The 15312-nt window shown below is 38.6% G+C and overlaps 1 long non-coding RNA gene across 1 annotated transcript in view; it reads left to right on the top strand.

Annotated features, from left to right (window-relative positions):
* The first annotated feature begins 472 nt into the window (after positions 1-472).
* Positions 473-15312, top strand: part of LOC148190360 (uncharacterized) — a 39604-nt gene continuing 24764 nt past the window's right edge. The window contains exons 1-2 of the long non-coding RNA XR_015777417.1: positions 473-800; positions 7723-7844. This is a non-coding gene — a long non-coding RNA (uncharacterized LOC148190360). The remainder of the gene's footprint in view (positions 801-7722; positions 7845-15312) is intronic.

Here is a 15312-nt window from a genome sequence, read left to right as displayed (position 1 = left end):
TAGACTTGATAGTCAGAAAACACTTATTTTGAATGTATTTTTTATGGGAAGTATTACATTAATAAATGTAAATGGACTCAAAAGAATCCCCAAATACAATAATTTAAAATAGAACGTTATATCCAAACATTAGGCTGACTGAAAGCAAGCAAAACTGAGAAAACACTGGACATTTGTCATTCCTTAAACATTTTTGTTTCTATATTTAGGTAGAGAGCCCTAAGTATATATGTAAGTAGTTGTATATAGGTTGTACTGCATGTTTTTGTATTTGTTTTGTTTTTCTTTTGTTTACCTTGTCCTACTTCATTCTTGTTACATAACTGCATTTGCAAATATGCTTGAACCATGTATCCAACACAACTATAGGCTGTAGCTACTACTGTGGGAGCCGCATTCACATAGGCGTGCGCCTGCTCGATTAACAACAGCTCGCGGTAGGTGGGAGAGGCTTCCAGGTAGACGTAAACACTCGCGTGCACATACCGCGAGCTGACGTTGGTGTCGCGCGAGCGCTCATACGTGAACGCGGCTCCGAGTTTAGCAGCGACAGGCTACTACAAAGCTAAAAACATGACGCCAGTGACATTTTTCAAAACAGCTTGGCATGCAGGGGCCTGAGAACACTTGGATTGGTTTGGACTCGCAGTATGGAGACATTTTGTGGTTTTATCGTGTATTTTTTAACGTTTGAATCCTGGTCACCATTTGCTTCAGTTGCTTTGGAGATGAGTGCACCTGAACTTTCAGAAGTGTTTTGAGGGCTACGAAACTTCACCGGACTTTCCATGGGCTCGAGGGTGAGTAGATAATGACTGAATTTTCATTTTTGGATGAACTATCCCCTCAGTAGTCGCCAATTGTGGTGAACAACAGACTCCTCATTTGAGTCTGGGTCTCAAACATTTAGGTTGAATGTCCTCGATGTTTCCTCTCATGCTAACGAGGCTAACATTAGCCACCTTGTTGCGCTCTGCTCTTTTACCAGTTAACCCAGCGCGTGCAGCTATAAAGTGAGTGGGAGGCAAAACTTATCGCGAGCAAACTTGTCAGTGAGGGAGTTTTTACTTTTTATGAAAACATTTGAAAGCCAAACAATATAGTAATCATAGAAAACGTGAGTTGAGAGAAACTTGCAGGTCCTGTAGTCGAGCAGACTCCACCACAAAGGCACAGTGTTGTTTCAGAGTTTTAAGTGTCAGTCTATTATCTTTCACACAATACATGTTCTGATTGAAAAGAATAGCTTATAATTTAAAACATTTCCGACCCATATACTAATGTTGAAATTGTCAATCCCTTTGGTGAAGGCCTGCAGTGGAGTATCTGTCTCAAACATGTAACGTCATTATGTGAAGTGATGTTGTTTGTGTGTGTTTTCCCTTGTAAGCCTGCTGCATTCATCATGCTAAATATTTTTTTAGTCATTGTGAACATCCGATAATGGTTGTGGAGTTAAAAAAACGAAGGGAAAAAAAAATACTCCCTTCTGGTTTAAGATTAGATGTCATAAATTATCTGTGACTAAGGTCGCATAGAAAGTCAAATTATTAATGCATTTGAATTACAATATGGATGATTTTATTTGTACATATTAACCAAATATATGTATAAAAACTGTCTCCCTGACTAGGTCTGGGTATGCAGGAATATGTTTATTACTCTGTGTTTCATATTTGAAGGACTTTATTTTTGTTTAGAAATTTGGAGACTAATGAACTACTTAAAAACAAGTGCAGACAAAGAAAGTCATAATTGCGTGCATTTTAAAAAGCAAATTCATTCATTCATATTTGGTTTATTTGTTCAGTTCAAACAATATCATAAACCCATTATACACTTTATGTCAATACTTCTACTCAGTCCATAAACAAACCGGAGCAGGAAGAAGACAAATTTATAATACCTGCCCGTTTCTTACTAATAGCAGAAGCTTATGTTGATACAGGTACAAATCATCAACCTTTTTATATTTACCTTTATTTTTTTCCACAATTCATATTAAATTTAGCAATAACAATAGAAACAATCAATTACAGTCATCTTAACATCATGGTTACTCAAAGTTCATAATGTCGCATTTTTTTTCTTTATACTTTCTTTTAAATTGAATAATATTTGAAGTCATTATCCATAATAATGCGCAATGTCAAGCTTAAGTAAAACTTAAATAAAAATTAAACCCCCCTGCAGTTGTCATGAATGGGGAAATCAGCTATTAACTGCATTAACACTTAGAAAGGGCTGCAGGACTGCGAGCATTTCCAAGTTGGCCAAGATGATAGAAATGTTAAGTTATTGTTGTGTTGTTCATTTTTTTTTACTTATTTTTCCCCTCCCAGTGGTGAGTGTAAATATTTATGCTATCTGGCTCAGGACAGAGTGAATAAAGCTGTGCACAAGTGTCAGGAGGGCAAGGTCACTGCTTGTCAGTCTCTTACATGTGCTGCAGTGTGTGTTGGGGTTGTTTGTCATAGTTATGCAGTCCTAGCTGCAGGTTGTGAGTGTGAAGGAATGCTTGTGATGGAAGTCTAGTAGTGTATATATATATTTTTATATATATTAATCTCAGTCTGATGCCATGTGCAGTCAAGTGTACATTGGGCAAAGTTCTGCACTGTTCTTTCACTTTCAATACACTATCCTGTCAACAGCACCGTATAAGAATCTCTCTGTTTAGCCTTTAGAATAGTCAGTCGGTCAGTCATTTTCTGTAACCGCTTGTCCTCGTAAGGGTCGCGGGGGGGCTGGAGTCTGGGCGGAAGGCGGGGTACACCCTGGACAGTTCGCCAGAACCATCGCAGGGCCGACACATATAGACAAACAACCATACACACTTACAGTCACACCTAAGGGCAATTTAGAGTCACCAATTAACCTGAGCTGCATGGAGGAAGCCGGAGACCCCGGAGAGAACTCACGCAGACACGGGGAGAACATGCAAACTCCGCACAGAAGGGCCCCCCCCTGACTGAAGCCCGTTCCAACTGGGATTTGAACCTGGGACCTGGGCAACAGTGCTAACCGCAAAGCCACCGTGCCGCCCGCCTTCAGAATAGTTTCTAATTATGTATTCATGTTTGCAAGTGACATATTTTCCCTCAAGAATTCATCCTACACATACATTGAGTTTTGCTTCAATAATGTGACAGCATGTATTCACTGAAGCGCCCTATAAAAAGACAAAGAACCTTGGTTTGGCCCATTTACAAGCACATAGCAGTATATGGCCCTGTTGGCTAATAAAATATTAACAAAAACTGATTTATTTGTATGAACTATGGGCTGTATATATGAACTTGGTTTTGCCTCTGCAGTTCTGTGCAGACTCCAGGTGCATCACCTCCAAACTTTTCACATTATTTGTGTAGCAACTACAGGAACAAACTAAAAGTCACTGTGAGGCTGAGGCTGGGCCTGGTCTCTTTGTCCTACATGTCAACAAATGATAAACTGAGATCCGAAAGTACATTTAAAAAATGTATTAATAAAAAGGAATCAGCTAATGTGCACAAACAAGCACAACAGTCAATTATCACAGCAATCAAAGGAAAAAGTGCGGTCAACAAAAAATACCTCAACCCACTTCACCCTCTCCCACCAACCCGACATATTTTCTAAATCAACTCTCTAACTGAAGATTAAATCTAACTGGACCATCATTTGACCCTGAAGGTGCTCGCAGCACTGCAGCAAAGATCTGTCAGTGTTACCTTTCTTGTCTTGGCTTTTTATGTTCTTATGATGGATAATAACATTTACATGTGTTGCTATTAAGACTGCAGTTTTTTCATTAGATCCTTTTAAACTGTGCGTGCTTGAATTGCCTGTGGTCATAACTTTTACAGGCCGGCTGATGGTTCGTGATTTACCGCTCCTGCTGCAGTTATTTTTCAGTGCAGCTGTGGAAGATTGGTTTTCCATTTCTCGTCTTTCTACAATTCAAATCGCCTGTGGAAGCATTTCAGTACCTCGTGGAAGTTTCATTTAAAGTTCTCTGGCTCGGGGGAATGGTAAATTATGCGCTTTTTTTTCTCTCCATGTATGGGTTTTTAATTCAGGTTTTGTAAACTGTAAATTACATTGATAAGCCTAGATAAATACATTATTGTTCCTCTCTGGGCATTGATTAAATTACTAAAAACACATTTCTGTGTATCCAAATCACATATTTAAAAGTTTTTTTTTTCCATGAAAAAAAAATCCCTTCATTCCCTAAAATGTCTTGAATATAACACAACACCTTTGCGTCATTTAATATGGACGGATCTATGCATATGTAAATTAACCCCACAGTCTCCGCTAGCTGCATGCCTGCATCTTTAGCTTACCTGCTCAACTTTGACTCTGTTCATTGCGCTCCTCAATGTTAGAAATGTAATAGATTAATATGAGTTTTCAGCTTCTATAGGTTGTCAAACAGCTAATAATGTGTTGCTAACATTAGTTAAACGTTGTTCCTCTAACGCCAGCTTTGACAAGTTGAAGTGGAACTTGGCTTACAGATATATAACTTTACCAGCTTCTTCTCTGATAGCCCTTGCTTCACTGTAGCATCATGCTAATGATATGGAAAGCCCCACCCCACCAGTTGATGGGATTGGTTCCTTAGGTTTGTGATGCAGAAAACCCTTTCTGTCTAAATCTGTGTTTTTGAGACTGTCATTGGTACACTGCCATTCCTGGGTGGAAATAATCAGCTATGGTTTTGGATGCGTATTTTGCTCATGATTTGTCTTGTAGCATATAAAAAGCACCATGTTAACAAGGTTAAAAACTTGATTTCCACTGGAAGGGTTCCTTGAATTTCCATCCAGAAGCTCTTTAAAACCTGTGTTCCTTCCCTCTTTTACAGCACACAGGAGCATTTCTGTAATTTGCGCCCCCTACCACTGGACAACAGAATACTTTATATAGAACATTAACAGCCACAGTTTAAAATGTGGTTAATACTGTGAAATGGTTGCAGTTGCAACCCAAACTACGTGGTTATGTTTAGACAACAAAACTCCTTTGTTAGGTTTTTGAAAAAAGATCATGTTTTGCTTAAACTTCGTACGTTTAAGGTAAACCCATGACATGGTATGTCACATGTTATATGTCATGGCAATCACCTTGTCGTGTACATCATGTGCAAAAATTGTGTTTTGCTCAAAATATAATGTGTTGACATTTAGTTTCACACAGGACATATGCACTGGTCTTCTGGGTGAAAGTCCTGTTTGTTTGACCCATCCACCCTCCCTTTTTCTCGTCATAAACCAACAGTTTTGGATTACAGCACATAAGACCCTTCAAGTAACACCCCCTGCTTCAAGACACGTCCCATTCAAGTTACGCCCCACACTTGAGACATACCCCCTTTGAGTTTGCTTGAGATACGCCCCTTGCTTCACGACTTTGCCCTTCAGGTTACACTCCCCTGTTTTCAAGACATGCCCCATTCCAGTTATGCCCTCTGCTTCAAGACAAGCCCCTCTGAGTTACACATACTTCTTCAAGACACACCCCATCACATAATGCCCCCTTAGACACCGCATTTACTACTTCAGCAGTACACAGACGTACTAGAGGTTGCCACCTAAAAAAACAGTCGTTATAGCTAGTAATCACCTATGTGTAACTCATATTTTGGAGATGGAGGGTCTCGTTTTGTTACGTGCAGCTGATGTCAGAACCCCTTGTTCCCTGACTTTTTCAGCCAAGTTGCTCACAGCTGGCTGTATTTTTGTTTTATTGCAGCACACAGCAGACAGAGGCCTTACTTGGACAAAAAAGAAGACATTTTTACTTCCTTTGTCCACCTCGTATTCCTTATTTGAATTACGCAGACATGTGGTGGTTTGATATTTGAGGTCTCCGGCTGTCTGGATCTCAGATAAGCTGTGCTGTTAACCTTCACCCCTTTTTCCTACTTTGCATTTCTACCGTCTAACCTTACAGCTTCTACCTTGTTCATCACATAAAACTACTGTAATTCTGTCTGCACCTCTTCATGCAGTGTCTGCTCCTTGTCTGGCTCTTTTAAATAGGTCCCCAGATAATCATAAGGTCTCGAGTATCAAGCTCAGGACTGGCCGCTTGGAGAGGCTGAAAGTAATCCTCCACACGCTTCTCATCGTCTTTCCTTTTCCTCTTCAGTTACCTCAGTTACACATCATTTGTGTCCAGTTTCCTCTGAACTCAGCACAGTCTCTCCAGACTAAGACACAAGCTGTGTCCCATTTCCATGCTGCATACCAACTGTATACAGTAATACAAATATTATGTTTTTCCTTAGTTATATTATACAACAAATACACATACTTTGCTATTTTATACTACCAAGAAATGATTCAATACATGTATCGTGCAAATAGAATCCAAATTCAACTGAAGAATGCTACTGTCAATTAAACTTAACAAAGAGACAGTTTTTTTTTTTCAAAATAGCTATTTCTGTGTTTTCCAGTGTGTAATTTGAGCTGTTTCGCCATCATCCACAATTAGATTTTTTCCAGCTGTGAGCAGCTCCTCAATTTCCTTTGTGCTTTTCTTTGTTGGAGAATCAACAATATACTCAGAAATCTAGTGCTTTTTAGCACCCAATGAATAGTTTCTTTTTACATTTGTGCTTTTTAATGAAATGTCAACAATTATTGAATTCTGAGTGAATTGAAATAGCTATGGACTTCTTTTGACTCAAAATTGTAATTTGCCCAAAACTTAAAGGTCCAGTGTGTGGGATTTAGGGGGATATATTGACAGAAAGTGAATAAAATATTCATAAACATGTTTTCTTCAGTGTATAATCCCCTGCAATCCAAATACTGGCCCTACATAAGGCAATACACGTTTTAACGTGTCACAAATACGCAAGACATACAGAGTGTAGCCACTATAGGAACAAACCAAAAGTCACTGAGAGGCTGAGGCTGGGTCTGGTTTATTGTCTGACATGCCAACAAAAAATTTGCTCAGATCCAAAAATACATTCAATACATTTATTAATGAAAAGGATTCAACTTATTATAACGTGGACAAACTTAGAGTCAAAATTATCACAGCGATCAGAGAAAAAGTGTGTTCAAAAGAAATGCAGCAACCCATTTCACCCTCTCCTATCAACCGACACAGTTGAAAGGCAGATATTCATACAGATTATTAATGTCACACCCCATATCCATGTGACCCAACTTTCCAAATAACCATAATCATGAAACGAATAAATAATACTATCCCAAAACACTAACAAATAAAACGTGTAAAAATGCCAAAATATAAACTATCCCATTAATATTACAAAATTCAATAATGAATTCAATAATAAGATAAGATAAGATAAGATAATCCTTTATTAGTCCCACAGTGGGGAACTTTGCAGTGTTACAGCAGCAGAACAATATGATAGCAAAAAATAGTAAAAAATAATTACAAATATAAAAGAATATTGAATAATAAAAAACAAGGTGCCAAGTAAATACGAAAGCAGGGTGCAAAATAGTAACAAAGTTACAAGGTGCAAACAGCAACTACAGTCTAGAAAAATATATATAAAATATGTACAAACAATGTAAACACCAATTGCACATGGAGGCCTGTGTGGTTCTTTTTGTTTTAATGTTTTTTGTTTGTTCGTTTGTTTTTTGAGGAGCAGGGGGATAGGGTGCCAAATCAAGGTGCAGCAGGCTTTGTGGTAACCTGTTGCTGATTCATGCTAATTGTTGATGTTACTCTCCACAGACCATCAGAATCAGACGATGATTCAAAAGGTTTGGACGATGCTGGGAAGGATGAATTCGCAGCTCCAGGTGAACCAGGTGACAGCAGTGTGACGGTCACATGATTCCTGCTTCTCCATCAATGTAAGCACCTCTGATCTCTTTATTCACTCTTTAAGTGATTCTACCCGCCTGTTAGACTGAACACAAAGTGATTTATCAATAGGAGTATTCAACTTTTAATTTCATACACTGACATCATGTTCTGAAAGCTGATATGATGCATAGAAATTGCCTGGACCCTCATTTATTAAAGTTGGACACACTGATGAATCTTTAATGACATCATAAGATCATTTTTCAGTTTGTACATGAGTTTGATTTATGAAATTATCTGAATTAAGTGAGTCTGCCCATTTAGAAAACATGTTTTGCACCTGTCTTAATATAAACCGGCTTGGGGATTGTAATAAATCAGGCATCCCTCGCAGATCAATTTACAAATTTCTATGCAGCACTGTTGGCATCTTAACACGACCATTGTAGAAACTTAGGATTCAATCACAAGCCCATCAATTCTATTTAAAGATTAAACTTGTTTTCAAGAGTAATATGAGCACCATTAAAATTTCAGGGCACTTTGTATCAAAATATTTATGCAGCCTGCATGCACCTCACCACGGGGGTTCACATGTGGTTTTGAAACCTCAGCACAGCAAGCAAGCAAAAAGCTATGTCAGATATAAATCTGGTTTAGTATTGATGTTTTACAGAGGGTATTTATTTCCTGCACACATGGTGGTAAAATCAAATGTAATACCCAGGCTTTTCTGCAAGTGAAAATCTTAAATGGAAACATCTTAGCTCACAAAGGTTGAAAGGCATTATTTATCCAAATGGATTGTTAAAGAATGAAATAGTTTGTAAGTACAAAAATCTAATTTGTTTTCAGTTTAACCAAGTCCGGGTTGAAAAAAAAAACAACTGACCGACATGTATAGATATTGTTTAGGTATGGGGATAATTGCACACATTTTGAGAAAACTTAGTCTCACTCCATTGAGGTGATGGCGGGGTTTGGGACGCACCAGACAGCAGCACTTTTTCATGCTCTGAACATCTGCCATTACACAAAGAGTAAGAAAGTCCACATGTGGGTCCGTGAGGTGAGGTGGATGGTTCAAACAAACTCTGGACTTTCACCTGTTGGTTGTGTCCTGTGTGAAACCAAGTTATAACCAAGTTAGTTATCACCAACCTAGTGTGCTATGTGTAGCATGCTACACTAGTGTTTTATGTCACAATGTTAAATTTAGTTAGTAATTAACATGCTTATATAAAGCCAAATCATGATTACTTGTGTTTCCTAAAAGTATAGTTTGATACTTAGGTTCTAAGTTTATTTTTAAGAAGACTGCATGCAAAACAGCGGTTTATTTTGAAAGACACAATGTACGGAGCACAAACTGTTAGGCTGTTTCTGAGTGTCCAAACCTGATGCTGGAGGTGTACCTACAGGGTCATAGTTTGACTTATAGGGCCACTGACCAAGACTAAATTTACACTACAAGTCTTGATGCCCAGGCCTAGAAAATTATGATAATTATGTAAAATACAGTTATGATAATTATAGTTTTTCTCATTTTCCTTAGCTTTTGAAAGAATCATTTTCTGAATCTACTAATTTTGTGCAAGTTAGTGAACATTTCTTACCAAGTTGCTCATTGCTTTTCCCCTTATGTTTTAAAAAGAAATAAAACCAATTTGCTCAAGGTTAAAAGGTTTAAATACTTGTGAAAGGCGTTTGAATTCAGCACACGAAAAGATGTCGATCCAGGTTTCAAAGAATTAATGCACCAAATATGTGTTAATCCACTGAAAGCAGTCTCCAACAAATGCACTATTTGTTCCTGTTTGAGTAATGTTTGCTGAAAACTGCAGAGCCAAGCTGCCGTTTTAAGACATTATTTACCCCTTTTTGTGCATATTAAAGACTTAGTTGGAATAACCAGGATTGGACACAGTGACACAGACAGGTAGGCAAGCTAGAAACTAAGAGATGGACTATTGCATTGTTGGGTTTGGTCTATTTGTGGGATTTATTGTCAATAGCAAAAATATAAAATAAAGCCAAAATTATCCCATAAACTGTCAATGCTTCCTGTAAAGAAAGAATTATAGATGACAGGTCGACATGGGTGGTGATTGAAAGGGGGAGATTTAGTCGCCAGCTGATTATATGTTTTTTTATTTTGTGCTTTTGGTTTTATCAGTATGTTCAATCGTTTGACATATCAGATCTTGTACATATAAAATTGACTTGACTCTGCGGGTGGAGAGCTACAGATCAGAGGACAGCAGAAACATTAGACGCTCTGCTGAGAGTGTAGGCAGGAACCAGAGATGAGATGTAATTATCATCTGTAGATATTTTCCACACCTGTAGCTGAGGTGTCCTTGACCAGTGAATTTAACCTCTAGTCGACACGGTGCCCTGAACAGAGGCTGAAAATAACATTTTTCTTGTAAGAGCTTCAGAGGTCATGGCTTTAAACACAAGACATCCCTGATGTCATACTTATGGAAGACTGAATAGTGCCAAAGGATGAAGGATAGCTCATTTATGCATCTGGATGAAAGAAAAGTAATAACTTCTTCTCTTGGCTTTTTATAGTGGTGCTAATCGATTTATCTTTATGGACACTGGGTCAAAGTGTCATATGTAATGTAAAAGGTCTTGCTTGTATTGATGAAGCTGCAGAGATACTGCAGTGCAGTTACACTGAGCTTCATGCATGGGCGGATGACGTGGCAATGGGTCCCTGGGTACAGCCATGCAAAAGGCTCCACCACCTCTCCTACAGAGGTACAAGAAGCACAGATTTTGTGCTGGCTTTACCTCTTTTTGTTGTTGTTGTTTTGCATCTCCTTGAAGTTGTCTGCATCTTTTTATACTTTTATGCCTCTTTATGGTAAATTTGTGTCTCTTTGTCATTCCTTTGCATCTATTTGTAGCCATTTTGTATCTCTTTGAGGTCTTTTTTCTGACATTTTGGGTCTCTTCTTAGATATGTATGTGACATCTTTTGACCATTTTTGTTACTCTTTGAGGTTTTTCTTTGGTTTTGTGACTCTTTGAGGTAGATTTGTGTTTTGTTTATTTTGTGCCCCTTTGTGGTTGTTTTCTATCTCTTTGTAGACTTTGCATCTCTTTGTAGTCATATAATAGTCATATAATGTCACTTTGGGGTCTTTTTTGTCAATTTGTGTCTCTTTGTAGTTCTTTTTATCTCTTTCTAGTCATTTTGTGTGCTTTTTGAGGTATATTTATCTTTTTTGGTCATTCTATGTCTTTCATCTCTCTGTAATTGTTTGTGTCTGGGGTCTTTTTGCGTCTCTTTTTGGTCTTTTCAGTCATTTTGTGTCTCTTTGTAGTCTTCTTTGTATGTCTCTTCATAGTTCCTTTGCATGTCTTGTTGTGTTGTCTTTAAAAGGTCAATTTGAGTCTCTGAGATTTTATTTTTTGGTAATGTCTCTGTGTGGTCCTTTTGGGTCCTTTCTTGGTCGATAAATGTTCATTTGTAGGTGAAGATCAGGCGGGCCCAGATACTTTGTTCCGGTAGGCCCGTTCAGTAATCAACTCATGGTTCTTTGGAGTATTTTAGTGTCTTTTAGTTTGTTGTTTTGGTTTGACAACTTCAAACTTGAATGTTTTGGGTCTCTCATCAACATAATTTGCATCTGTAGCAGGCAGCAGTTTTCAGCAAAAAAAAGCTCAGATAAACCCACTAAATTATACCTACTCCATATCAAACAGCAGACGAACAATATTAGCTTCTAACATAAGGAACATAGTGCAGCACTAGCAGCAGAAAGACACATTTCTCTCAAGAGTTGGTGAAGACCAAAGCAGAGCTAAAATAATGAATATTTGACTCATGAGTGGCCAGAAACATGACTCCAAATATATTTAATGTTTCCCCTATGTCTACTAGATGTGAAAACAAGTAATAGTTATCTAAAACATAAGCTTAACTAAATGCTAGAACAACTTCAACTTAGTAAGACTGGAATATGTCAGAAGTTTGTGACCATATACAGCATGTTGTGGATTTTTGTTACCAATTGCAGCTTTATATTTCGTATAAACCTACAAATGTAACAATAGTAAACAACAGATATACACTTCTTACGGCAGCATATTTCTTAGAGAACCACGTTGACTGAGAGGAGCTATGGCCTGTCTACTTGTCTGTCTGCCTTCCTGCCTGCTGACCATGTCAAAGTCCAGAAACCAAACTTTTCAGTATCTCTGAGGCCTTTAAATAATTCATGACCACTTGCTGTAACCTCCAGACCTGTTTCACAGTAACTGGGGTTTGTGCCCGAGTGGAGACTTCAGAGCAGCAGGGGACATAAATCTGTTTTATCAAGGAGACATATAAAGGGTTGTAATCAAAACCTATTAGCACAGCACAGCAAATCAAGACTTTATTTGTTACGCCCCACTTCAGCTCTGCAAATTCATGATCAATACATGATTAAACCAACTGAATCAAGCATGTTTGGAGTTTTTGGAGTCTTTTAAATTCACAAAAAGCACTCCCAGATTGGTGTCCAAATTTAGGAGGTTGTTATTCCTTCTGATGAGACATGTTTATGATGTGGGCTGAATTGCTTTGCCTCCTATGGATGCATGCATCATGTCTATGATCAGGGACAACAAACACTGTAAGAAAAAAAATTTCCCAGTGGAGTGTTTCTCCGTCTCTCAGTGGTGCTGGTGGAAATCTGGCAGGCTGTAAAGAACCAAGACGACTCTGAGCCAACGAGTGAATTAAGACCTTGGTGCTGAGATTTTAGAAACAATATATTGTTTACAGTCATGCTGTATACGTGGCAGAATATTTCTATCTCTGGGAAATACTGTGTTGGTGTTTTACTTCCACTTGTGTGAGCAGAGCCTGGAGATCTGACCTGATTTTACTGTTATATCAGCTTCAAAGGAAAAGATCAGCCCAAATAGTAAATAGGCCTGATACTGCATGTGTGTTGGCATTCACTTACAAGCAGTGAAGACATAGAGCAAAGCCTCCACATCAACTGCGTTTAACTGCATGTGGAATTTTATTTCAGATTTTTGGGGGGAGTGGTATTGCACTTTTGCCAGAAAAATGTTTTGGTATTGTACGTTTCTGCAAACCTTGAGTATATTATATTTGTAGGTTTTATACATACTGGGGCGCCTTGTAGCTCGCTGCAGCGACCATGGGTTTGATACCAACCTGCTGCATGTCATCCCTCCTCTTTCTCCCCCTCTCACTAAAAAGCCCAAAAAATATTCTTTATAAACTCCACTGTGCTATGGAGTTCTAGGCGTGATGCCAGACAAAAAAGTGTCAACATTCGAGGCTGAAAAACGAAGCCAATGTGGAAGTGCCAAAAATTGCAGTCTATCCAATGTTTACAGTGTAGTAAAAAAAACAGTTTGGTTTTCTATAGTTAGGTTCACCATTCATGACAAGTGTATTTTCCCTTATCAAATAATTTTTGTGCCTAAACCTAACCACATGTTAACCACAGCGCTGTTGAAACATAAAGAAACAGAGTTTCAAGGTATCTGCAACATGATAATGCACATATACTTAAGCTAACATTTATTCTGACAATTGGGTTATTTACTTACTTTATTGACTGCAGTTAGATGAGCTACGGTCAGTATGAGGCTACAGCCAGCAGCCTGTTAGCTTAGCTGAGCATAAATACAGGAGACAGGAGGAAACAGCCAGCCTGGCTCTGTCCAAAGGTAAAACTAATCTGCCAACTGACACCTCGAAGTTTATTTATTACCATGTTTAATCCCGTTTGTTACATTTTTAAACAAAATGGGAGATGTCTGAGTTATTGTCTTACAGGGTGTTCCCAAAGTTTTGTTGCTAGTCAACCAACATAGAGTCCACATAAATGATAATCCTGTTGTTTTTTCAGCATTAATGTGAAAACACATCTTTGGGGTGCTTTTTGGCAGATTGTGTAAGCTTCAGACAGAGCCAGGCCAGCTATTTTCCCCTTTTCTAGTCTTTATGCTAAGCTAAGCTAACAGGCTTCTGGCTGTAACCTTATATTTACCGTGCAGACATGAGGTGGGTGTTAATCTTCTCATGTAGCTCTCGACAAAAAAGCAGATGAGTGCATTTCTCAAAATGGCCCTTCAGTAACTAAAAGACATCCAAGACAATTGCATGTTTTTGTTTAGTCACCAGTGTTTAAGGTTAATTATGTCACTGAAATTGTTAATTAGGGTGTACAGGATGGATGCTCTACCTTACTTTATTTTTAAAGATTTAAAAATGACTCCGAGGATCACTGGATGTGACATTGTCCTCGCTACTTTCACTCGTGGTTGCCCTTTTATAATTCCACTTGGTTTGACACAAACCAGTGTTTGGGATTTAGAGCAGCAATAGATGGATTATAACAGAGAGAGAGAGAGAGACGCCTCAAATCCAGTGTGTCTTTGAGGTGCTGTTTCATGTAATTAATCTGCCTAGCTTCACTAAACTTGTGCCATATTTCATGATGACACTAATAATGCCTAATTATATGATGTTGTAAAATCGTATTGGTGTTTAAACATGTAATTTAGGTAGAGTAATGGTGCATATAATGTATTTTACTTTTAATCACTGGGTTTTTCGAGAGGAACTGAAGGAGTGAGACTTTGCATTTCAATAAAGCCACTTGATTAGGGAGTATGGTTGTTGCTGTTGTTGTTTTTCAGCAGATACTGTTTACTCTGAGCTCTGCCTCCCAAAATTCCCCCCTCCGCCCCTCTCCTGGAGACAACTCAAAGACCCCCTGCTGGCAGCTCAGCGGAGCAGCTTTATCTGGGTTCTCCGCTTCTCCCGTCTTTCCACAAGCCTCGTCTTATTGTGTCACCCCAATGTGTCAGCCACAGGCTGCAAGTCGCAGTCACAAACTGCATCTCAGGGATGAGAGAGCCATTCATTAGAGCATCACCACCAGCTCTCTCAACAAAGGTTCACTGTTTCATTTCCCATCGCTCCATATGCATGTAAATTAATACAAATAAAGGAGCAGGAAAGTGGATGTTCTGTTGACAGCGGTTAAGGGAATTTATGTGCAGAGCAGCAGAGATAATTTTCAAAGTTATCTCTTCAAAGGGATACTTTGAGAAATGCAAAGCTAGGAGTAACTCTCTCCCCATAGCTATGTAAAATATGTACAATATGTACACGAACAGTATGCACTGCAAGAAGCTCAAGCTGGTGAATCACATCGACTTGTGTTGTCAATGTCACCTTAGCTTTAAATTTTCAGACTAATGCCTGCTCAGATCTTTGTTTCCAGCGTGAATACAGACTCCAGAAGCTCTGAGGGGAAGTTTGTCCCCTTTGGTTGTTTCGAGGGTGTGTGGAAGTTTCTTTGATGAGAGTTTAGGGATAGCTAAGATAACAGTGCAATTATAACAAAGGCTGCTGAGTCCAGGGAACCTGATCACAGGCATAGTCGGGGGTAGCCAATAGAAAAGAACTTTATTTGAACCCTCATGAACTTTTAATTAGGCTTTAGGCTTGACTTTGCTGACGTC

Source organism: Plectropomus leopardus, chromosome 1, assembly GCF_026936395.1.
Source record: "Plectropomus leopardus strain MGB_pleo_1.0 chromosome 1, ASM2693639v1, whole genome shotgun sequence".
Classification (NCBI taxonomy): Eukaryota; Metazoa; Chordata; class Actinopteri; order Perciformes; family Serranidae; genus Plectropomus; species Plectropomus leopardus.
Note: the sequence above shows the minus strand (reverse complement) of the source record. Positions and strands in the feature narration are given on the sequence as shown.